Raw genomic sequence first — 23,249 nt, 5'->3', positions numbered from 1 at the left:
AATCAACCACTTCCTAGTCAGACAATTAGTATGCATCCAATCTCATACTCTAGGTCATCACGCCTTTTTGGTATCCAAATGAATCCGGAATGCTACAAAACTTAAGGAGAGGTATCACAACACTTAAGGGCTTAATCCTACCAAGTTCTGTCACCATCTGGGAAGGTACATAAATCATGATCCATCACAAAAATGTGCAAAAAACTGAAATAGAATTACTCGAAAAGGTCCTCCTTAAGCATAGAAACACTTATCCATGGTCAAAACATAAAAAACAACCATTTAACCTCCAAATCAATGCATTTAGCTCACAAACAATGCGTTGTGAACCACAGCAGAATTGGAAATGATCACACTTAGATTGTAGAGCAAGAGACAAGGAACGCAATGTGCTATTCGGAAACGAATTCTGATTACCAGTTCAGGAGAAAAGAAGATTACAAGTTGTAGTAGTAAGAGGCCTCCACAGTGCACGTTTTTGATTCTTCAAGCTAATGATAAAAATCTCCTCAAAACTAAGGGATTTGACTTTAAAAGTTAAGGGGGCTTTCCCACGACCATCCGACCTCTTACAAGGGTGTAGATTCAGAGAAGTAGAGAGGGTATTGTCTAATTATATCACGGTTACAACTCATCCTAGGCTGAATTACATGGCTTTATTTGAAACAATAGAGTATTTACAGGGTTTGATGTGGATACACCTGTATATGCCTGTATCCACCAAACATATGACCTTAGTATTGCATCTCTTGGAGAAAAAATTTACTCTTCTTTTGATTGATAAAAAGCTTGTTCTCCCTCAAAGCTTGAAAAATCACCTAGAGATGTTGCTTGTGTTCTTCCAAGGACTTGAAGTAGATAATGATATCATCAAAGAACACTCCAATGACTTTGCAGTAGGGTCTAAATATTTTCTCTATTAAATGATTGAACGTGACTGGTGCATTAGTAAAGACAAAAGACGAAACATTGTACGAAACTCGGTCTTTAGGATATCCTCATTCACTATCCTTATTTGATGGTAGCCACTTCTAAGGTCAATCCTATTGAAGTAGGTAGACCCTTGTAGCTTATCAAAGAAGTCTTCTACCTATGATACGGAAAATCTATTTTTGATAGTGATATGGTTTAGTGCTCAATAGTCCACACACATGCGGTACGTACCATCTTTCTTTTGCACTAAAAGGAATGCAGAACAAAATGGAGAGGATCTAGGACTCACCATCCCTTTGTCTACCAATTCTTGTACTTGCCTCATGATCTCCTCTTGTTGAGCTTGGGAAACTCGATAAGGAGGCTTGTTAGGCGATGAGCTTCCTGGTAGGAGCTCAATTCGATGGTCATCATCCCCGCATTTTGAAGGTAAGTCCAAAGAGATATCATCGATAAAAAATCTTGGAATCCTTTTAGAAAGTTAGACAAGTCTAACTCTTCTTGATTCCTACCATTTTCATTTGATAAAACATTAGCGTCATTTAGATACTCTTTGACAAAAATCATGTACGCAAAACATGAGCTTTTCATTGACTTATTAAAAGCAGGTGAATTTACAAGTGGTATAGTACAACCGGATTTATTAGCATCTATATACATTCTCTTTTCCGTGTAAGTGAAGTAAATTCTCCTTTCAGAGATGTTGGGGGTCCCATCATTGCAATGACTCCAATGATCAAAAAAATTATCCATCTGGAGAGATGAGCTACCCGGCTAGGGCATGGAAAGACTCACACGATTAGTGAGCTAATCGTGGCAACATAAATGGTTAACTCTATGAGGTGAGCTTTCAGCCTATGGAGGAGCTAAGCCGCAATGAAGGGCAATCTCCATATCCACTTCTCTTCACCTCTAATCAACCCAATCACACATACTACGATTGCAAGACGCACACAACACTAATCCTATCATGCAACACACTAATCGCAAGCACAGACACATAGATCTATCGAGCACCACACTCCAATCAAACCTACATGCACACACAAGCAAAAGAGGACAATCACACAAGATTAGAGAGAGATTAACCACTAATTAGTTAAGATCTAGTTGATCTAAGCATCATAGGCAATCATAAGAAGTAAGAGAGAGGCATAGTCAGAGAGAATGAATCATTGATTAGTGTTAATCAAGTCTCATGATCAAGGAGAAGCTCAAGGACTCCATAGCCACACACCTCAAGAGCTCTCACCAAAGAGTGCTCTCAACAAATGTCTTGAGAACCCTAATTTCTTTTACACATTGCCTTATATACCTAGGTTAAAAATATGCAATGTCCGGGCGCCCAAGGCCTCTAGGGCTCACCACTTACTGAATCTGCAACCTAGGCACAGTAAGTGACCTATTCTTTACAACTTGGAACTCCCATTGAGCCCGTAACACATTAAAATATTACAATGGCTTGAAATAAATCGAGAATTTACAATACGTGACCATTTTGGGAAAACGTGAAAAATGTGTAACTCCAATCTTTACTGCTTCTTTGCATTCATCCGCGATGTGCATTTGTACTTTTTCAGTCTTTAGCAGCTTTTGTTAACTGATGTTGACTTAGTTAACATTCCCCCCTTCCTATTTTAGTGCCCGTCCTCGGGCACTGTTGAAAAGTGTCCGTGGAGGCAAGGGAAGGTTTTTGATTGGTGGTTGGTGGGCTGATTGTCTTCATTGGTCGTTGAATTTGTTGATGAGGTTCAATTTTTTGCAGCATCTCCATTGGTCCAAATATGTCTAATGTGAGAGATGATGTTGCATTATATAATACCTGGATGACCAAAGGGAAAAAACCCAGTGGGAAAATAGTTCCTTTGGGATATGCGCATTATTGGGGTACTTATTAGCATGGGAAATATCAATAAAGTACTAAAGGGATTATTTACTGATAGATATGGATTAAAAAAGGTAGCAAATATGAGAGGGTAGCATGATGGAACATTGGCTTGCCTGTTGTAGTCCACTCAAGGTGCATAGGTGGAAGCAAAAAAGAGTGTCTAATGCATATGTCCAATCGTGGGACATCCTATTTATGCATACATAAAAACGCATGGGAAACAATATGATGTGCAAGAATGATTTTGAGGGGTTATTCAAAAAGATGGTGTAGCTATAAAAGCATATGACATGGCTTTGCAAGCTGGCACCCCTTTAAGAATGGTTTTTGTTGGACGAGGATATGTGCTCTCATCTTGCTGTGCATTGTGCGTGAGTGTTGGACTCCACGACACTCCACCAATTGTAAGTTAATAGACTTCGACTCTTATGCTCATCTCATCCAGCATGAGTGACATGACTTTAGATATGCTCAACTCTTTCAGCTTGAGCGTAAGACTAATAACTACGACTCTTAGCACAAAGTTTAATATGACTTGAAGCTTTGGAACTAATGCTTTTCTCATTTTATGGCTTAGCAGCCCGACTTTGACTATGCCAAAGAGTGTTTTTTGCACCCTGGCGACTTGAATTTTCACATTCTTGTGCTTACTACAAACATTTCTTCAAGTAAAAGTAAGCTTGAATCCTCAAAAAGAGGATTAGTGAAGGACCAAGTTGGCATTGAGGGTTTCTTTTGCCATACCTGTTTTATCATCTTTGAATCTGCATTCATGTTGGTTGGGTCGTCCTTCTTTGACCGTGAAGACTCCATTATCTGTTTGATTCTCCAATTAGGCATATTGATAGGAATCTTTGATGTCGTTGTAGGCCTCTGTTGATCATTGACATTTGAGTTTTCACTAGGAGCATTGGAAGACTTAGGAATCCAAATCTTTTGATGACCTTATTGTTGATTTTGCTTCGCTCTAGGTCTTGTTGATTTCTTGAGATCTTCAAGCATGTCTCGTGTAGTTGCAATTGGCTTGTGGTTGACTGGTAGCCAAATCTTATACCCTTTGTAGAATCCTTGTCTAAGAGGAACATTCTTTGAGATCCGTCTTTTTTCTAAATCCTCTTGTGAGTTGTGGTAGACTTCAACATCGTTCGATGTTGTTCTGTTGTATACGTGCTTCTTAGGTATCCTAGAATATTGTCGAGTTGATACCTTGTGGGCCTTGTTTCTTGTGAGGGACTTGACATTACTTCATATGCCCTAACCTGCGGTTTTGGAACCCATATCTGTCTATTACCTCCATAGTACTCCTGTTCTTTTAAGCTCCATTGTGATGCTATCCATCCCATGTGTTTGTCTTTCTGTGTTGATTTCATGTCTTTAATCCAAACCGGATCATTGACTTTGACTAAACTGCTCGTAACAAACACTTGCTTGACTTTCCTTTGTTTTCTTGAGTACTTTGGCTGATATACCTTTGCTTTTCTAGGTGTCTCCTTAGAGGTTTCAGTTGGGTCAGCAATTGACTTTAAGTCTTGAAAGCCTGACTTGCTTGAAGAAGCTGATCCATGAGGGTTCTTTGATGTAGAGGCATATGCTGTCACAACTTCTTTGCTAATCGGTGGAAGCTCCACTTTAGCGTTACCTTTGTCTGTAAGATTTATCTTATTTACCTCTGGCTTTGATGGAATTCTCTGCTCAATAGCTATCGTGGTTGCTCTTTGTTCTGTTTGCTCTATAGTTGCTATTGCCTGATTTGCTTTAAGCTCTTTTGAAGTTCTAATCAATGGAGATGAATCATCTTCAATAAGCTTTGCTTTGTCATCAGTCTCCATTTGAATTGTGCTTGAGGACCTTGTGTTGTCGTCCGCAGGTGACCAGTCTTGCTATTCCTTCTTCGTTGTCTCTAAAGACTGCATCTGCATTGAATTCTGCATCTCTAACATCTTCTGGGCCATTGGCATTCCCATTATGACGTCCTCTGACATATCTTTTGTTGTGATCACATAGAATTGAGCTATGATGATTTGTGAACTTGCTTCAGTGGTGGTGGAGATGATTCCCCAGCATTCTGCTTGTTTGTTTCTTGATATGCTCACAAATTCAGGAGCATCTTCGAGCTGTGGTTGTCCACATCTTTTCCAAGTGTGAAAAGACACGAGGTTCTTGTCTAACTGAAAATCCACCTTTACTTCTCTTGACAACTTTTCTTCGTTTTCACCAACTATGTTGCACTTGATCTTCTCAGGATTTGTCTCTGTATTGACTTTTTTTGCTATGGCAACATCCTTTGGTTGAACTTTTTCTTCAACTTCTTTGCTTCGACCACCTACTTCAATCGGTGTTGACTCCATTAGGTGTGATTCTGTACTTTTTTGCAATTGTTGAGCATTGTCCTCCTGCATCTGGGTAACCTTTGATCTTAGAAGATCCATTGTACTTTCTGGAAAAATCTGTCTCTTTGGAGGAGATTTTGGTGGTGACCTTTGTGTAGCCTTCTGAACTTTAGCTTTCGTTGACTTTGACTTTTCTGTCACCTGTTATGGCAGCTTGAGGCTTTGCATCATCTTCAGATAGTCTTTGACTTAAGTCGGCGGCCATCCGTATGAGTACAAGGTTTTGATCTTGCTGATATTCATTACCATGTGCATCTTGATATGCATATGTGAGCTTGATCACATGTAACTGCTTGAACACTATGGGCTTTGTCGGATTTTGACTTTGACTTGTAGAGATCAGCTGAAACTTCTATCCTTGATAATCTTCATAGAGACATTTGTCTTCAGATTTTGATGGGATCTGGGTCAATTGGAAACTTACAACAACCATATGATCTTTCAATGGTTTCTGCCTTGAAGGGGTTTGTTGGTTAAAGGCTCTAGGGCTTCTAACTGGTGTATTATTTCCTGGCACATAAGCTGAGCATGATGGATTTACAGCTCCCCCCTTCACTATAGCCTACTTCATTGTATGAGTTCAAAGTTGTTTGGCTTTTGTTTAGTCTCACCTTTTGGGACTGTGAAGATACACTTTGGGTAGCATTGTTGATGGTTGGCATATGTAAACCTTCTACATAGTTTCCTATGTCTCTGTGAAACATGACAAACTATCCCCCAAGTCAAGCTGTAAATAGCATTATCTTTGCCCTGATATTGTCTATCCCATGGGTCTCCTATGATATGAGCTTCCATGATTTCAGGACCCAAGGTATCATAGATGCTAGACTCTCATCTATATCTACGACTATTTTGGTCAAAGTATATGCTCGTTTGGTCACAACATCGAAGCTTGATTTCTAATGGAGGAGAATTTGGCTCTGAACAGATTTTTGGGTCCACTCGGGTAATATCCTTTAGCTCTAGAGAGGATGGGCTATAATAGATTATTTCCTCTGAAATGAACCATCCTTTCTGATCTATCACTGGACGCACTTCTATGAGCTGGTATATGGGCCGTTCAAACATTGGTTGATCTTTTTTGTGTAGTTGCCCTTTTTGGTCTACATAGTGTGCATATGAATAATGTGTACCATACAATGCTAACATCATTCTGTTTGATGTGTCCCTTAGACTCGTGAATGATTGCACACTTGTGGCAGTGGATGCAAAATCATTTGCAACTTTAATAGTCTTCTCAACCTTTGGTGATATCTCGACACCTTTACTAAATTCATGCAAGAATTTGTTGTTCAAAGAATCAATTTTAAGCTTTTCAGGTGTTTGTGCATCTTTATGCTCATTTTGAACTTGTAGTGCAATTACTGGTGCTTCTAATGGTAATGCAGAATCATCCGATTGCATTAAAAGTGACAAGTTAGATGCACTAACATCGAGATTCTCATTTCCAATTTGCTTTGTACCTTGCTTGGCAATTGATGTATCCCTGTTGTTTGGATTTCTTGGACAATCTTCTGAAAAATGTCCACCTTTTCTTCCACAATGTGAGCAATACGCCATGACTAGTGGTATTTCATTTGGTTTTGTCATGTCAAGCTCTAGCTGAGAAGCTTCTGTTTCTGTGCTTGCCAAGTTGTTGGCATCTTCTTTCAAAACACTGAGCATCAAGCTGTAGATTGCTCCATCTTGACCTTTGTACCGTCTTTGGCTTGGTTCTTCGATTAGACTTGCTTCAATTGGCTGATCTGTTGGATCTTGCAATTCTGGCTCTTGACTATAGATCTGACCACTGTAATCCATGTGCAATGACCCTGATTGCATATGCACCAAATAGATGCTTTGCGGACTTGTGCAGATTTCTTGATAAACACTTGGGTTGACTTTTTGAACTTCTATCTGCACCTCATCTTTGAGCTTGCAATACCTGGCTCCACTGAAGTCTGTGAACATCTGGGAGTTTTTTCAATCTGTCTTTACTTTGATCAATAGGATCTTGGCTCCTATGCTGCTTTTGTTGCTCATAAGATACCTATGACCTTCTTTATCTGTGTACAAAAATTTATCCCCATTGTAGCCATATAGCTGTAAAATCTGGTCGATTACAGTTGCACTTGTGCTGCCACTACTATAGGCTTGCTCTGCTGTACTTGAACTATCGGCTTGATTTGAGTCCATGTTGGCTCAATCTACAAAAACTATCAATTGGCAGATTTTGGTGATGATTAGCATAATTTTTGCTGCTCGATTTTGATTAAACTGCTTTAGTCAAAGCACTTTTGCAGTTGACTTCTCTTTAGACTCGCAAACCCTAGCTCGACAACGTCAAAATTAATTGTAACCCTTTGAAATGGTGAAAAACTGGGCCTTTAACAGATTAATCTTCAATCCACCGTCGTGATTTGCGTCTGTTCGTGGGAGCTCAATTGCAGCGCAATTGCTTGCACTTGCCAATTTCTAACGTGCAAAATTTTTGAATTTTGACTGCCGCATAATCGGCCTTGAGTTGGTCGATTTCTCGCTTTTTTCGGCTGTTTGCTCGATTTTTCCTGGCCGCTGTTCTCGATTTGTGCTCGTTTTGCTTTTGTGAGGTTTGCCCGGTGTGTGACTTTTTTGCTTTTCTGGGTTGTTCTTGCACTTCTTGGCTTTTTTTGGGCTAATTCTGCGCTTACGACCACTCTCTTTTTATTTTTCCTAATTATTTGTGAATTTTCTAAATTTTTGTGGTATTTTATTGATTTTTTGAAAAACTTTTGACTTTTAGGGAAATTTCTTGTGAATTTTCTAAATTTTTTGTGATTTATTTGTGAGTTTTTGAAATTTTTATGATTTTTCTTTCTGCTTTTAAATTTTTTTGATTGTTTTTTTTTCAATTTTAGTATTTTTAATGGATTTTTTGAGGTTTTTTTACTTGTTTTGTGGCTTTTTTGGTGTTTTTTTTTTCTAGAATTTTTTGTGTTATTGGGATTTTTTCCGATCCATTTTTGAATTTTTAATCTTTTTGTGATTTTTTTGTGAAATTTTTTATTTTTGATTTATTTTCTCTGTGTTATGTATTTTAATTTATTTTTCTTTGAATTTTTTAATGCTTTTCTTTTTTATTTTGAATTTTCTATTTTTAAAAAATTGTTTGTGAGTTGTTATGAAATTTTTACTATTTTTATGATTTATCTGTGAGATTTTTGGGTTTTTAATTTTTTTTGTGAATTTCTATTTTTGTTTTTGTTTTCTTTTTTTGGTGGAATTTTCTAAGAAGTTTTTAATTTTTTATGAGTTTTTTGATTTTATGGTGATTTTTATTTATCAATTTTGATTTTTTATGAATTTTCTAGGTATTTTTTTATTTCTTTAGAAAATTTTAAACTCTTTTTTGAGTTTTTTATTTTATAGTTCCTTTTTATGAGTTTTCTAATTTCTAAAAGCCCCATTTTAAAAATATTATTATTATATTTTTTAATGGCCTTTTTTATTTGATTTCTTTGATTTTTTCAATTTTATTTTAATTTTATGGTTTTTAATTTAAAAAAAACCTCTTATTTTATTTTATTTTGTTTTGGATTTTTTTTGAATATTTTTGTTTAAAACCTGCCGCCTCTTGTCCTCTTACTGGCAGCGTGTAGTGCGAAGGACGCGATGATGTGGCAGCACGTGCGGGTGCAGTGTCAGTAGAATCAGCGACAGCAGGCAGCACACTGATTGCGGGATGATAGGAGCTGGCCTCGTGCGCACACGCGGAAAGAGACAGAGGAGGGCCTGACAGCGCAAAACATGTGTGTGTGTGTGTGTGAGGGGAAAAGTTAAAAAGGACTAAGGAGGGGGTTCATGCAGTGGCCAGAGAGCGAGAAAGAGGAGAGAGAGAGAGAGAGAGAGAGAGAGAGAGAGAGAGAGAGAGAGAGAGAGAGAGAGAGAGAAAAAAAATTTGGAGAAAATCTAGAGAGAGAGTGAGATGGGGAGAGTGAGTTAGAGAGAGAATTAGAGGGAGGAGAGAGAGAGAGAGAGTAAGAGGGGGAGGGTTCACGCGGGCTGGCAGTAAACGAGAAGGGAGAGCTAGAGAGAGAGAGTGTTAGAGAGGGATGGGGAGAGAGAGTTAGAGAGAGAGAGTCGGGGGAGGGTGCACACGGGAAAATAAGGGCAAGCTCGAAGCTCTCCCGGTTTTTAGGTCAAAATTCGAAGCTTTTGCCGGTACTCACACTAGACTTGTGAAAATTCTCGGTTTTCTTCAAGGCAAGCTCAAAATCTAACCGAGATTTCTAGGAATTCAGCCGGTTAAAATACATTGTACCCCGATTTTGTTTCTAACACTGGGCAGGCAAAGAGAGTGAGGGTAAATGACAAGGCATGGGTTCCAGGGCCCAGCGTGCCCATCGTGTTTGTGTGGAGTTGACAAAAGGGAGAGAGAGAGAGTGAGAGAGGGAAAAGAAGAAGATTTTTTATTTTATTTTTTAACGTCAAAGGAAACTATCCCAAGAGACCGGAAAGATTTACCTGACGGAGAATTTTATGTGCCGCACGGCACGGCGGGAGCCGAACCCAGCTTTCCCTTTTTTATTTCTTATTTCCGAAAATGCAAAAATGGGCCAAAAATTAGCCGAAAACTCCAAAAATCGCTAGAAAATCCCAAAATTTACCAGAAAAGTCCAAAAAATTCTTGAAAAATTCTAGGAATCTTAGAAAATCATCGTCATTCACAACAGAGCATTTTCAACACGCAAAACCACACCGAAAATAGCAGATTTTATCATAAATGAAATTTACGACCCAAATATCAACCCGGTCCCCGAAAATAGCAAAACATTCAAAACTCGACCACCCACAGAGGGCACGAATGCGAACAAAATGATGCCGTAAATACGTACACACAAAATAGGTCGTAAAGATCGCAAAGTCAAAATTTTATGGAATTATCCAAAAATTACCAAAAAATTACAAAAATTATCCGAAAAATTCCCACTATCTTCCATCTCAAAAGCTTGAATGCCCAACTTAGTGGCCAACTCCACTGAAGTGAAGTTGTGAGTAGAGCCAGGGTCAAAAAAGATGAAGGCATCATGCTCCCAAGCATAGAAGAGAGGTGACCCTTTGCAATGAGCATCCTCTTTTGGAGCTTCAACCGTGGAAGCTCTAGGATTCTCATTGCGGGCTTTTCTTTTGAGGCAAGAACAAATCTCTCATTTGGACTCCTTTAACCTTGGCCTCGTGTTGAGATAGATCCATAAACACATGTCTATAAATTTTGATTTTCAAGGCTTGTTTTAATGAACTATGGTATGAAAAAGTGACAAAGGAAACCATTATTTTATATGTCATTGACTAAGGTAATCAATCAATGACGGGTGGACTGGATTAGTCAGGTAGCTATCCATCCCCTTGCACTAAACATATTTAGAATACTTCTTCAATTGGAAGAGGATTCCACCAGCAGCTGTGCCCTCACATCTGTTTGGGGGAAAAAAGCATTGGTTGAGGATACCTTAGCCCAATTTGCAAAAGTTGTAGGGCCAAAAAGGATTTGGATTTTTAGGATTATGTCATGTTTCCGCTCTGGTATTGGACTAGGTATTCATCTAGGGCTATAGTCCCAAGCCATTGCCAATGGAAAGGTCTATTTCGTGGACCTTTCTTTTTTGGAGACTCCAACTTTTAACAGGCCTAGAGACCTGTCAAGGACCCCATCTCGACTTTGGTGTCGGTGGGTTGGTGGGACCTCTCACTTGGTATCAAAGCATGTGTTAGTTGAGATCTTGAACCTAGTATAAATTTTTGGTGCTAGGTTGAAATGATTGATTTTGACAAATTCAATTAAAGAGGTCTTTAAGTGAAAAGAGGGAGAGGAATAAAGGGAGAGAATTGTCCCCATCGTAGAGGAATATTTCCATCAGGCCTATCGCAAATTCAAGGGTTTCAACATTAGGTTCATAAGGGCTTTCCTACCCCAACACTATTCAATGCAAAAAGGTATGATGAAATGTCTAGATAGGAGATTTTCTCGTCCCACTTGGAGGATCAAGTGGTAAGGATATGGTGGAATTTTCTTCATTGATGTGGGAGAGTTAGAAGGTTTAGCACTAAATATGAAGAAACTCTAATGGGCTAAAGACCTTCAAGTGATTGAAGTATACTTTTTCATTGGGACAGAGAATCTAGAGGAAACCCTTGTAGTAGATGGTGTCCAAGTATCACATAATCAGTGGGTGTTTGATCGGCTGAAAAAAGTAATCTATCCAGATAGAATTAGGCCCAAGATGTAGACCCTAGTTTTAGAGGACCAAAAGATGTTGTATATTTTGATCCTATATCTGACCACCCATAGTCCATAAGATTCTAGTATAAGGTTGTCGTCACCCTTGTACATAGTAGGATCTTCATGGATTGTATTAGCTCTTGTACATATTATGGTTCTCATGGATATGCTATAAGAAATTTTGTTTATGGTTTGGCAATTTTCCTCATCTAGTGTGCAAATTTTTTGAGCATGAGATAAGTTGAAAGCATAAACAAGATAGATTTTCATTTAGAGGAGTACTATACTTTCACTAGAGGACTACTATACCAAGTTTGTGTTTTTATGACGTTTTTCTCCTCAGATGACCATGGAGCAACAAATTTCCTGCTTCTGTCAAGGACTCAACAAACCCCTAAGTACATGTACCAAAGCCACAAGGCCTACATCTATTCTAGATGCCCTTCTCAGGACCAAGCCTCTTATAGCTGAAGGAACCAACCCTACAAAGAGTTATAAAGTTTTAACAACTATAGGGGAATAGCTAGGGGAACTTTCAACCAAGATTATCAACAACGTGGAGTAGTTGCAATAGTGAACTTGGAGAAGACCTTCCCAAACGTAAGGTGCTATGGATGCAATCAAATGGGGCAATATATAAATAATTTTCTAGAGAACAAAACCCTAGAATTACCGCTAGAGCCATCCCTCAAACTCAAATAAATCAAGGAGACAATCTAAGAGGAGGTAGGAATGGAGGACGAGGTAGAGCAAGAGCAAGAGGAGCTAGAACTTCTGCAATCGTGGGAGAACCAACATAGGAGAACCAATGTGGGAGAACCAACTTTAATGAACAAAGAAGATAAAAGAGCCACTCATTTGGCCACAATCAACAATCCTAGAGCTCAGCAACAATAGGCAGTTTTGTAAACTACTATAAATCGATAATGTGAAAATATTTAAGTTACTTATATATTATGATGATATACATTATTTTCTTTTTCAGATTACTTAAGGAATCTAAAGTTAAGCTAGTACTCAAACAATAATTAAGGTTAGAACTAGCAAATGAGAAAGAGGTTCTCGATGGGAAGGCATAATTTGAATATTAGGAAGGAGATAAGTTATCCAAAAACCAACTCACATTCCTTGTGCACAGGATAAACCTCCTTGAAAAATGACCTATATATGGAGTATTAATGCACGAGACTAATAGGAAGCCAAAAGAACTTTTGGTATGATACCTCTTAAAACCCTTTACATATTGTTGGTCAACCAAGTAAGAGCATAGAGGGATACCTCTGGTGCAATGGTGGAAGCTTGTGCCGAACGTAGATTGCTCAAAATGGCAAGAACAAGTCAAGCGTTTTCGGATTGGCAAAGCAGGACTACATAATACTTGTTGAATGAGTGCTTTAAATGGTCAATTAGACCGAGTGCATTCATGTTGACAAGGTTGATATTATATGCATCTTTTATGGAATGGATTTAACATGGTTTTTGAGATAATATGATTGGTTTATGAAGGTTTTTAAGATGGGCTCAACGCCGAGAGTTTCTTGGATAAATTGACTAGCAAGTAGTTAGTAATGCTAAAGTAAGGAATTGTGGGATCTCAAAATAAGTCTTGGGGGAAGATAAATAAGGTTATTGGAAATAAAGAAATTAAGGATCAATTAGTTGTATGGAAAGATGAACCCACTAAAAGATGCTACTCGAGAACCAAAAATTATTTATATACATAATTCCCTAACTTTGGTTGAGATAAGGACATCTCAAACTCTTAAGTTGGAGTGATTGTAAGATTTTCATCTTTCTAGAAGTGGAAAAATAAACCTAAAGCTTTAATTGAGACCACCAAACCAACAAACTAGTAAACCACTATCTCAAAAGTAGCCAAAATTGTTATTTTTGGAATCTTAAGCACGACAAACCTATAGCTACGAATTTTCAGAACTGAATTCAAGTGAAAACCAACCCTGGTATGGCCTCCAGAAGTTTTCACAGCTACTTTCATTTTATAAATTAACTCAAAGGTTTTAGTAGTCATTAAAGCATAAGACTATTTATAGACTCCCAGATATTTTCCCAGATAATTATCATTTAAGCAATAAATAGGCTTGAAAATCAGCAAATTTGATTTTTACTGTAGGCAGGTGCTAAGGAGGGCCATCATTGACCTACCAGAGACTGATTTAGTAGCAGGAGGTGCTATCTTGAGCATGAGGCTGCTTGAGCTGCAATTAACTACCAATTTCAACATGTGAGAGCCTGTGAGGGACAAAAAAAGCTATAAATAGGACCCTATGCTTCACAAACTGACTTAGACTCCGAGACCTAGCCACATCTCTCTTGCATAGAGAGACTCTGCCCAAAAATCACTAGAGAGAAAAAATTCTAGTTGATTAATGAAGGATAGAAGTTATGGCTCCAAAGAGGACCCAAGCAAACCCTTAGTATGATGAGGAGGAAAATGTTCCCAAGGGCTAGAGCATCATACGACCACGAGGCCGGGTATTCTAGTAGGCCTACAAATGAAAGCATTCAGACCCCACCATTGTAGCAGATATCCGACCAAAAAGAGTGGGTAAGGATTTAGGAAAGATGAAATTGGTTGAAAAACAAAAATCACCTTCCAAGAAACCAATGTACACTTGTTTGTAAAGTAGGAAAGAATTGTTTGGGTTAAGGCTACTTGATTTAGGAAAGATATGATAAATCATCCTTAAGAAAACTTGTCTCAAGACACCTTCTACTCCTTGGTATATATTGATGAATAATGACAACTTTTAGCCAAGGATAAGTCAATTACCCCCATGAATGATGAGTCTCTACTCCTTCATGTCTTGATATCTCTATATAAGTTAGGATACATGTTCTTATCATAGGGGAGCTATCCGATTGTATGGGCAACTGGTTTTGTGTATGGGCATTCAGAACTTTGGGTGATGGTTTTTCATCCTGGATTACGAATAAGGAATGGGGGACCATTTTTCACCCTTAGGTGGTCTTGAGACAAGAAGAATACTGGTCATGGTTGTTATGATAAATGTTTTTGGTTGATAGTAACATGTCTTAAGTTTAAAGATGTTTGTTTGCTAAAAGAATGTTTTTAATGCTAATTTTCAAGGCTTGTTTTAATGAACTATGGTATAGAAAAGCTACAAGGAAGCCATTATTTTATATGTCAAAAGAATGTGGTAGTAATTAGGAAACAAAGAATCATGTGTGAATGCGAAGTGGTAAGTGGGGATTGACTAAAGTAATCAATCAAGGATGGGTGGACCTGATTGGTTATGTAGCTATCCATCTTTGTGCACTTAAAATATCTAGAAGAGTTCTTCAATTGGAAAAGGAGTCCACCAACGATCGTGCCCTTAGATCTGTTAGGGGGAAAAAAGCGTTGGTTGAGGATATCTTAGCCCAATTTGTGAAATTTGTAGGGCCAAAGAAGATTTGGATTTTTAGGATTATATCTTGTTTCCACTGTTGGACAGGACTACGTCTTCTTCTAGGGCTATAGTCCTAAGCCATTGCCAATAGAAAAGGTCTATTCCTTGGACCCTTCTTGTTTAGAGACTGCAACTTTTAATAGGCCTAGAGACCTGTCAAGGACCCCATCTCGACTTTGGTGTTGGTGGGTTGGTGGGGACCTCTCACTTGGTATTAGAGCGTGTTTTAATTGAGATCCTGAACCTAGTAAAATTTTAAGGTGTTAGGTTGAAATAATTGACTTTTGACAAATTCAATCAAAGAGGTATTTAAGTGAAAGGAGGGAGAGGAAGAAAGAGAGAGAATTGTCCCCATCTTGCAGGAAGATTCCATAAGGCCCATCGCAAATTCATGAGTTTCAACATTAGGTTTATAAGGGCTTTCCTACCGCGACGCTATTCAATGCAAAAAAGTATGATGAAATGGCTAGACTGTTAGGAAATAAGACGTAGCTAAATAGATAATTGAGTAGATTACTTAATGGAGAGAGACAGATTTATATACACGAGATTATAGAGTAGAGAGAGAGAGAGAGAGAGAGAGAGAGAGAGAGAGAGAGAGTAAGAGTACACACGATATACGTGGTTCACCCAATGTGGGCTACGTCCACGGGAAAGCAGCCACTCAATGGCTTTAGTACTTCAAAACAAGAAGTAGTTTACAAAGGGATTATACCCTTAATGGAGCTCCCGCCTTGCTTCACTCTCACAACCTCACACTCACCTTGTTGCATCAACTTCACACTATGAAATGTGTGTAGAAATGGCCTCCTTTTATAGGCCAAAAGGGCTGCCCTCTCTTATGAGAGACAGCCATGTGTAGCCGCCCTTGTGCGAATAAGTCCAAATCGGACCCTCCAATCCGCCCATGTGTGGCCGCCCTTGAGAGGACAAGTCCGCTTTTGAATTCGGCCACCGGCCACCGGCCATTGACTTCCGACCACCGGCCATTGGCCATTGACTACCGGCCACCGGCCAACCGACCGGTTGTTTTCCGACCACTTTCCGGCTGCCGTCCGGCCATAATATTCCGGCGGAAAAAAAAGTCTCCGGGGCCTCCGCCCCCGAGGCCTTTAAAGTTGCCCCTGATTCTTGTCCGTGAAAATTTTGGTTTCCGGTGAGTGATTTTCCTTCACGCACGATGGCTTCTCCTCATAATGGGGGCCTTACAAATGTGCGCTTTTACCACAGAAAATTACAAGGGTAAATCAGGCTCCATACTTAACAATCTCCCACTTGGAGACTGATGTCCAAACCAAACCTGTGACTGCTTTCTATTCTGGCTTCTTATCCTTGAATGCCGATTGAAGATGAGCAAAAGCTCAACTTCTCCTTGTTGACCACCTTTGTAAACATGTCTGCAGGATTTTCACTTGTATGCACCTTTCCTAGCTTTAGTTGTCCCTCTTTCAAAAGAGTGCGTATGAAGTGATATCTCACCTCAATGTGCTTTGTCCTTGAATGAAAGGCTGAGTTCTTCGCAAGATGGATAGCGCTTTGGCTATCACTGTACAAGACACAATTGTCTTGTTTGAATCCAAGCTCTTCTAAGAATCTGTGAAGCCACAGAATTTCTTTGCTTGCCTCTGTCATTGATACATACTCTGCTTTCGTGGTAGAAAGTGAAACCACTTTCTGTAGCTTTGAAGCCCAGCTTACTGCTGTGCCTCCAACCGTGAACACATAGCTAGTAGTGCTCCTTCGAGTATCTTTGTCACCTGCCATATCTGCATCAGCATACCCTTCTAGAAAAATATCAGCTCCTCCAAAATACAAAGCATTTGTTGTTGTCCGTTTTAGATACCTAAGTATCCACTTCACAGCTTGCCAATGCTCTTTACCTGGGTTGTCCATGAACCTACTCACAACTCCCACTGCATGTGCAATGTCTGGCCTTGTCCAGACCATAGCATACATTAGAGAACCTACCGCTGTAGCATATGGAACTTTAGACATATAGGCTATCTCCTCTTGTGTCTTTGGACACATATCCTTCGTTAGTTTAAAATGACCGGCCAAAGGTGTAGAAACTGGTTTTGCATTTTGCATTGCAAACCTTTCTAGTACCTTCTTGATGTAATCTTTTTGAGATAGCTTTATTGTCTTCTTCGTCCTGTCCCTTGATATTTTCATACCAAGTATCCTCTTTGCAGCACCTAAATCTTTCATTGAAAAAGATTTGGACAGCTCCTCTTTTAGGTCTTTGATGTCCTGCATGTTAGCACTTGCAATCAACATGTCATCAACATACAACATTAGAATGATGAATTTCCCATCTCCCAAATTCTCCGTGTAGACGCAGTGATCCGAGTTGCATCTTATTAATCCATGATCCAACATCCATCGATCAAACTTCAAGTACCATTGTCTTGATGCTTGCTTTAAACCATACAAGGTCTTCTTTAATCTGCAAACCATTTTCTCCTTACCTTTTACTTCATACCCCTTTGGTTGAAGCATGTAGATTTCCTCCTCTAAGTCACCGTGAGGGAATGCCGTATTTACATCCATTTGCTCGAGATTTAGATCATGAGCAGACACAAGGCTTAAGGCAAGCCTAATTGAGTTCATTTTTACAACAGGAGAAAATATTTCATTGAAGTCAATACCTTTCTTTTGAGAAAAACCTTTTACCACAAGCCTAGACTTGTACCTTTTCTTCCCACCTTCTTCTTCCTTTAGCTTGTACACCCATTTGTTTTGAAGTGCCCGCTTACCTTTAGGCAACTCAACCAACTCCCATGTTTGGTTGCAATGTAGTGAGTCCATCTCCACTTGCATGCTCTTCGTCCATTCTTCTTTGGATTCATGTTGCATAGCTTCTTCATATGATTCCGGCTCTCCAGAATCTGAGATCAAGAGATGGTTGAAGGAAGGAACAAACCTTTCTGGAGGTCTACTTGCTCTTGTAGATCTTCAGGGAATAGGTTGAGGCTCCTCATTTGGTTGACGTTGTTGCACATTGTCACCGTTTGCAGTCCTTGAGTCTTCACCGTCCTCAAGCTCCATGTACTCATCACCTGTTTCTTTTGTTTGTTTTCTTTCCAAGTAATCTTTGTACATATTTTGTTCGTTAAAAATTACATCCCTACTCCTTAAGATTTTACCATCTTCAGTATTCCATAGGCGATACCGAAAGTCTCCTTCTCCATAGCCAATGAAGAAACACTTTTTGGACTTTGCATCTAGCTTTGATCTTAGGCTTCTATCTATGTGCATGAAAGCCTCACACCCAAACACTTTGAGAAATGCATAATTCACCGGTTTAACTGTCCATGCCTCTTCTGGAACTCCCCCATCCAATGCCATTGAGGGTGACCGATTGATTAAGTACACAGACGTACTTACAGCTTCCGCCCAAAGCTCAAGCGGTAGGCCTGCATGTAGCCGCATGCTTCGTGCTCGTTCCATGATTGTCCTGTTCATCCTTTCCGAAATCCCATTTTGTTGAGGTGTCCTTGGGGTTGTCCTTTGCCTCCGAATGCCATTGCTAGCACAAAAGCTTTCAAAAGCTTGGCTGCAATATTCGCCTCCATTGTCGGATCTGAGGCATTTAACCTTGGTACCTATTTCATTCTCCACAAAGGCTTTCCACCTTTGAAATATGGAAAATACATCGGATTTATTCTTCATGACATAAACCCATGTTTTTCTAGTCGCATCGTCTATGAATGTTACATAGTACAATGAGCCACCAAGTGATGGTGTACTTGCAGGACCCCAAACATCAAAATGAACCAACTCAAGTTTTTTTTTTTCCTTTCATTTCCTGATTTTTGAAAATTTACCCTCTTTTGTTTACCATAAACACAATCTTCACAGAACTCTAAGTCCACTTCTTTCAAACCTGGTAGAAGCTTCTTTGTTTGAAGGATTTGCATTCCTTTGGCACTCATATGTCCAAGTCGGTAGTGCCACACCGCACTGTCAACTTCTGTAGTTGCTGCACAAGCTGAAGGTTGCGTGCTAACAGTACACAAGTAAAGTGTACCGACTTTTTCACCCTTGGCAACCACCAAAGATCCATTTGAGATCTTCCACCGTTTGTTTTCGAATGCAATGTTGTGACCTTCATCGTCCAATTGTTCTGTAGAGATCAAATTTTTGCGAAGAGAAGGAACATGCCTAACATCTTTAAGCTTCCATTCATTTCCGTTAGCAGTTTTGACAGAAACTGTACCTTTGCCGACAATCTCACAAGCTTCATCATCTCCCAAGTATACATACCCAAAATTACCTTTGGTGTAGTCTTGGAAATGTTGCTTGTGTGGTGTCGCATGGAATGAAGCCCCAGAATCTATTATCCAGGAATTAGACACATTGTCTAATGAGAGAATTAGAGCATCTTGCTCTACTTTACCTGCCACATTGGCCTCCGATGTTGGCTTGTTGTATTGAGACTTTGTCTCCTTCTTCTTCTTGGACCAGCAATCCTTCTTGACATGGCCCTTCTTGCCGCAGTTCCAACATTCAAGAACTGACTTTGTGCGTGACTTGCTCCGCCTTGAGCGATCACGACCCTTTTGGTTTTTGAACCTCTCCTTAAGCCTTCCTCTTGTTTCCACTGATAGTGCAGCACTTGATGATTCTCCTTTGCTTCTCCTTCGCATTTCCTCGCTTAGGAGAACACCCACAACATCATCAAACTTAAGAGTATTTGTGCCAGAGATAGAATTACTTACAGCCATCACAAGGCTGTCCCAACTATCCGGTAGAGATGATAGTATAAGGAGAGCTCGCACTTCGTCATCGAAATTGATTTTCACTGATCGAAGTTGACTTATGTTTGTGTTAAAGTCATTTAGGTGTTCTGCAAGTGAACCATTCTCTGCCATCTTTAGGTTGAACAAGCGCCTCATAAGAAATACCTTATTGGATGCCGATGGTTTCTCGTAGAAGTCGTCAAGTGACTTCATCAAGTCCTCCGTGGTCTTCATCTCCGAAACATTGAAGGCCACCATTGACGCCAAGCTTAACCGGATTGTTCCCAGTGCCTTTCGATCAAGGACAATCCATGCTTCATCTGCCATTGTTGCGGGCTTCTTCGCAAGACCGCCTAGTGGCAAATAGAGGTCCTTCTGGTAGAGATAGTCTTCAATCTGCATCTTCCAATGTTGGTAGTTTTTGCCGTTGAACTTCTCAATCTTGAGCTTCCCTTCCTCCGCCATAACTCTCACTCAATTCAAGGAATCCTTTCCTTGAGATAATTTAGCTACGAGTAAACCTTGCTCTGATACCAGTTGTTAGGAAATAAGACGTAGCTAAATAGATAATTGAGTAGATTACTTAATGGAGAGAGACATATTTATATACACGAGATTATAGAGTAGAGAGAGAGAGAGAGAGAGAGAGAGAGAGAGAGAGAGAGAGAGAGAGAGAGAGAGAGAGAGAGAGAGAGAGAGAGAGAGAGTACACACGATATACGTGGTTCACCCAATGCGGGCTACGTCCACGGGAAAGCAGCCACTCAATGGCTTTAGTACTTCAAAACAAGAAGTAGTTTACAAAGGGATTATACCCTTAATGGAGCTCCCGCCTTGCTTCACTCTCACCACCTCACACTCACCACCTCACACTCACCTTGTTGCATCAACTTCACACTACGAATTGTGTGTAGAAATGGCCTTCTTTTATAGGCCAAAAGGGCTGCCCTCTCTTATGAGAGACAGCCATGTGTAGCCGCCCTTGTGCGAATAAGTCCAAATCGGACCCTCCAATCCGCCCATGTGTGGCCACCCTTGAGAGGACAAGTCCGCTTTTGAATTCGGCCACCGGCCACCGGCCATTGACTTCCGTCCACCGGCCACCGGCCATTGACTTCCGACCACCGGCCATCGGCCATTGACTACCGGCCACCGGCCAACCGACCGGTTGTTTTCCGACCACTTTCCGGCTGCTGTCCGGCCATAATATTCCGGCGAAAAAGATTATTCCGGCGAAAAAAAAGTCTCGGGGGCCTCCGCCCCCGAGGCCTTTAAAGTTGCCCCTGATTTTTGTCCGTGAAAATTTTGGTTTCCGGTGAGTGATTTTCCTTCATGCACGATGGCTTCTCCTCATAATGGGGGCCTTACAAATGTGCGCTTTTACCACAGAAAATTACAAGGGTAAATCAGGCTCCATACTTAACATAGACATGAGATTTTCTCCTCCCAGTTAGAGGATCAAGTGGTAAGGATATGGTGGAATTTTCTTCATTGATGTGGGAGAGTTAGAAGGTTTAGCACTAAATATGAAGAGACTCAAATGGGTTGAAGACCTTCAAGTGATTGAAGTATAATTTTTCATTGGGATAGAGAATCTAGAGGAAACCCTTGTAGTAGATGGTGTCCAAGTATCACATAATCAGTGGGTGTTTGATCAGATGTCTAAAGTAATCTATCCAGGTAGAATTAGGCCCATAGGTGAAGGCCCTAGTTTTAGAGGACCAAAAGATGTTGTATATTTTGATCCTATATTTGACCCACCCATAGTACGTAAGATTTGTCACCCTTGTACATAGTAGGATCTTCATGGATCGTATTAGCTCTTGTACGAGGAATTCCAAACTTTGATCGAACTTTTTCAAGCAATGATAAAATTGAGTGAGTTAATGAGAGACACTTTATCAAGACACACATAGCCAAGAGTGAGAGATAAGCGAGACCTACATCAAGAGAGAGAAAAATTGAATTGTAGAAAATGGTGTCTCCTGTGCAGCTCTAGCAAAGACCCCCCCCCCCCCCCCCCCCCCCACCTGCCTTGCTCCTCCTCGCTCTCCCCGTCGTCCTTCCTAGCATGATCCCTAGCCGGCTCCCTGTGTCCCTTTCCTGGGATAACATGTCATGCACGTGCCTCCTTTTGCCCTCCCTTTCCCTTTTCGTTTCCCTTTTCACTAGCAAACCCCCAAAGGAACTTCCTTGATTCCACTTGAACAATTGTTTTTAAAAATTAAGCTCACACGAGATTCCATCAAGAGTGCTGTGCCGCTTTCAGTTTTGGAGTAAAAGTATTACTTGTTAGCTTGCCATCAAGCTCACGTAGAGAGCTTTCATAACAATCAATCATTTCAGCTAACCACTCCACCCTCATTACGTTCGCAACAACTAGCTAATCTCTTTATTATAGAAAAAAAGGTATGCTACAGCAAGTTCTCTCCCACCTCTTCCATTGCCTCTATTCTCTATCTGTAAGACTCTACCACCTACCTCCATGTAGCTTCTAGCCTCATGACACACTACTCCTAGTTTTGCAAAAAGCTTCTCCTTATCATTACAATTCATTTGCTTCCCAAAGAAGCCATTTCCTTTTCATTTTATTTCTAAAGTATCTTCTAGTGATTCCCATTAAATCAAAATGGGTTCATCCCTACTTACTCATTCCATTCCACTTGAACTACCAAGAATCTTTTGAGATTCTTTGACTCCCCCTCATTTTCACTTTGGAATAATATTTTCCCTCAAGCCATTGCTTGCATGATTTCCGTGCTCTCGCCCCTCCATTGGTCGAGATGCTACCGCCAAAGTGTGCCCCCATCCCTCTCTTGCACATGTGTAATCTCTCATTAGGAAAAATATGAACCCTCTAGGGGCCCTTTGGGATTAAGATTAATTAGAGGCCAGCCAATGAGAAAAAGGTGGTGGACACACGCTATGTCCTCAAAAAAGTAGGGGGACAAATTAGTCTTACACTTCTTAATGGCCTCTTACCTAGCGAGAAGGTATGTGTATGTGTGTGTGTGTGTGTGGGGAGGGGGGGGGGGGGGGGGGGGGGGGGTGGGCCATATGGAACCTCCCACTTTCCTCCTTTTTAATCGTGTTTTGAAAAAATCCCAAAATTTTGAAAATTTCAAAATTTCCAAAACTCAAATCTTATCTTCTTATAACCTCCCTAAACCTATTTTATGGTCAAAAAAGATTTTTTTTAACCTCAAAAAGTCAAAACGCGCACCAAAAAACCCTAAAATTTAAAGTTTTTCAAAAACTTTTCAGCTCTACTTGGCAAAGGCGGCCAAAGGATCATGTCACAACACTTGCATGCCACAACACAAGAGGTATAGATGATGAGTGGGTTCCACAAGAGTTCACCAAAGGTGCTTTGGGTATACATGCAACCATCTGCTATTGGCCCTCAGCGTGTGCGAAATCGTGCAAACTTGGATCATCATTGGAAAGGAAAGCTCCTTGGCTTCAAGAACCACAAAGACAAGGGGACCGTAGAGATTGTGAAACATGTTTTCTCAATGTCAAGCATGCTATTGCAACAACCACCTCGATTTCCAATTTCATTAAATTTAATATCTAAGCAACCCGAATGAATTTCTCATATTAAAATGATCATTTAATGTGGGAGAA

Source organism: Adiantum capillus-veneris, chromosome 22 (genome assembly GCF_014529385.1).
Source record: "Adiantum capillus-veneris isolate H3 chromosome 22, ASM1452938v2, whole genome shotgun sequence".
NCBI lineage: Eukaryota > Viridiplantae > Streptophyta > Polypodiopsida > Polypodiales > Pteridaceae > Adiantum > Adiantum capillus-veneris.
This window is presented reverse-complemented; position numbering follows the sequence as displayed.